The sequence below is a fragment of the Belonocnema kinseyi genome, chromosome 6, assembly GCF_010883055.1.
Source record: "Belonocnema kinseyi isolate 2016_QV_RU_SX_M_011 chromosome 6, B_treatae_v1, whole genome shotgun sequence".
NCBI classification, from domain to species: domain Eukaryota; kingdom Metazoa; phylum Arthropoda; class Insecta; order Hymenoptera; family Cynipidae; genus Belonocnema; species Belonocnema kinseyi.
The window spans coordinates 119,499,137-119,502,840 of NC_046662.1; positions in this window are offsets into that span (position 1 = coordinate 119,499,137).

Consider the following 3,704-nt stretch of genomic DNA (forward strand, 5'->3'; position numbering starts at 1 on the left):
CTTCGTGCAAATGACGTAAAGTTTCGCCCTACAATGAAAAAACCATTGCTTGGTGAAAAGCACATCGAAAAGCGACTTGCTTGGGCCCAGGAAAATGTTGATAGAGATTGGGACGAGGTAATATTCACCGACGAGGCTTCTGTTTGGGGTTACGTGACGTCATTCCATGCCTGGACACATTCAACCTCAAGATTAGTGCAGCGGACTGTAAAACATCCGGTAAAAGTGCATCTCTGGGGTTGTTTCTCGAAACATGGGTTTGGGAGATTGCACCTACATATACTGCGAGTAAAGCCACCCACGCTTTAACTTGACAGACTGTACAATGAGAAAGACTAGGATCACCGGGGGAAAAATTTAAATGAGTATCCGAAGTAGGGTTATTACTAATAGAGAAAAAAAGTTGATTCCATCGGGTAAACCATGTCATTCCATATAGAAATACGCGAGACATCGGGTGAAGGAGGGACGACGTTTGATTGAGAAAAATTTACTGACATACCCGTCGAGTCTTGAAGGCGGATCACTGAAGAAGAGTTCATGGACGAGCCACGAACCGAGCTTGAGCCACAGTCCATGAAAGATATTGCAGAAGGGTTCATAGGATGTAGAGATGGTAAATGCACTGATTTAGCCACTTGCAAGGCTTCACCAGAGATAGAAAAGGTATTTAGTCAAGATTGGATAGAGTTGGCTACCTCACTAAGTTGGCTGGAAAGGAAGGCATCAAGGTTGAAGGAGTCAGTCAAATCAGGGATAGCCTTGAGAAACTTGTAAAGGTCTTGAGGATGGTTTCAGTTGATGTGGACCGGGCCGTCAGCCAGGTTAGAATCGATATCATGGACCATTAGAGATTTTTTGTTCTTAATTTTCGCTGCTACCAAGTCATCTCGAAGTTTAGTGACGTTGAACCTGACGATTATTGTATTAGGAATGGTTCTGTTTCCCACTGGGACTCTAAATACATCCTCGATATTAGTTTTGTTCGCCTTCGACTTGACAAGCCTGCAAATCGATTCGACGAGGTCTGGAAGCTTTTCATGAGGGGACACCGGAACACCCGTAATAATTACCTCCCTGTCACGGTCTGCCTCTTACAGGCTTTTAATACGTTTTTCGTATGTGTTCTTAAAACTGATGAGTTCCTTCTTGCATTCTTGATAGTTCTTAAAGTGTTGCGTACTTGACGATTGCAGGTTAGCGACTTTAGACTTTACAGATTCGAAGTGTTCAAGTAGGAGTGTATTCTGCTCGGATATTTTTTTCAAGTCTGCCGATAGACAATCGTAACTACGTGATAGGTTTGAGACCGTTGAATTGCATTTAACCATTGTATTGTTGTGAGCCTGGATGTTTAAGCTCATTTGAGAGCCATTAGCTTCGACTTTCTCTCATCTCTCGCGAATGGTGTATAATTTCGAGAGGATTTTCAAAACTACGGGATCGGGAGAACTTTGTTCAGCTGGTATGAATCTAGTCGATTCCAAATTAGGTTCAGCCAACGGAGGAGAAACGTTGTGGGACCCAAGATTGCTTTGCAGTGTAGCATTTGTCCTATCCTTATTTGGGGAATTCAGGACGTGCTCGTCAGAAAGCTCTTATGACTCGTCCTCCTTATCATCAATGACAGGCTCGAGTTCACTGATTCAAATTTAGGAAGCTCCTCCAGAAGCATCAACATCGGCAAGGCAGTCTCGACAGGAGCCACAGACAAGTAGGGTTCCCCCCTTCTTTTGTGCAACCTCATAAAAGTAGCAGCATCTCGCATGCGAGTTTTGCAAATTTGATCAGAAGTAGCTTGCTGCGTTTGTGAGGAAGATCCAGACATCTTAAGAAATTAAAAATAATAAAAACGATTCGAGACCAACCGTCAAAAATCAAATTATAAATGGACTTCAGCAACTTTAGAGGTGATTCACGCTTCAAAAAGTAGAACGCCTGTCGACGCGCAACCCGCTTACCAGTAAAGAGCTTCGGGTAGTATAACTCGAATTACGCTTTAGTTACGTTAGAACACTGCTTGTGGTAGTTCTTTATTTGTGGTCTCGAAAAAGTAGACGCAATAAAAAAGTTCCATACCTTAACCAGACTGCAGCAGGGATAGTATTAAATCTGCCAGTATGGGTAAATTATATTCGAAGAGTTGGGAAAAACAATTAAGATGTCACATAGGATTCACACTCGTCGGAACACACAGATAATTTTAAAAGGACATTATCACTGATTTATAACAGAAATTAAGTCTGAAAGGAACATTAAATTAAACAACAATACACCAAAAATCAAAATATTGCGCGCGCAAATAAGATAATTGCGGTGAAAGTCCGAAAAGAAGTCCAAAAAGCTCGAGCTGTCGCACAATCACAACCGATATTTAGCCCTCTAGAGGTTAACTCCCCTCTAGCGGTTAACTCTAGCGGTTAATAACTTAGTATGAGATTTTAAAGGATTAAAAATTTTTTTGTAATATCAAGATATTAGGCAGAGCTTTAAAAAATTTAAATGGATTTCAAAAGATTTGTAAGGATTTTAAATATTTAAGGTAGTTTTAAATGGCGCCAGGGAATTTTCAATTGATTACAGGAATTTAATATGAGATTTCAAAGGATTGTATATAATTGAGGATATTTTAATATATTTCATGGAATTTTAAAATGATCTTAAATTTTTAGTATGAGATTTTAAAGGATTGGAATATTTTAGGGCATTTTAATAGATTTCAAGGAAATTTTAAATGATTTTAATGATTTAGTATGAGATTTTAAAGGATTTGATATATTTGATGATATTATAATAGATTTCAAGGATTTTTAAAATGATTTTAATAATTTAGTATGAGATTTTAAAGGATTTGAAATATTTTATGATATTCTTATAGATTTCAAGGAATTTCTAAATGGATTTAACTATTTAGTATTAGAACTTAAAGGATTTGAAATATTGTAGGATATTTTAATAGGTTTCAAGGAATTTTAAAATGATTTTAATAATTTAGTATGTGATTTTAAAGGATTGGAAATATTTTAGGATATTTTAATAGATTTCAAGAACTTTTCAATGAGTTTAATAATTTAGTATGAGATTTCAAAGGATTTTAAATATTTCAGGATATTTTTTTCTTAATTTCAAGATATTTTCAAGAACTCTAAAACATTTCGAGAGATATCAAAAGATTTGTAAGAATTGTCAATGTTTGAGGATTTTTTAAAAGACGCCAAGGAAATTTCAGTTTATTACAGTAATTTAGTATGAGATTTTAGAGGTTTTGATATGTTTTAGGATATTTTAATAGATTTCAAGGAAGTTTTAAATGATTTGAATAATTTCTTCTTCTTCTTTATTCATAATGTGTCCCCTAAGGGTTTACGTGACTTCCATTCCTTACAATCTTTCCGTTTACATCTATATATTTTTTACAATCTTATCCTTTCTATATATATACAATTATTTACAACTATTTACATAAAGTCTTATATCTAGTTCCTTATTTCTATTTCCTGCGATAGCGCAATTTAGGACTTATTAGTAAGCGAGTGAGCGAGCGAACGAAAGCGAGAGTGCAAGCGAGAGAGAGAGAGTATGAGAAAGCAAACGCATCTTAATCTACTTATCTGTTACTTTACCATTACTTACAATTTTCACGCTTCTAATCTAAGCGACTTCCGTTTCCTTTTTCTTTCACTTTCTTTATACCCCCATTTACC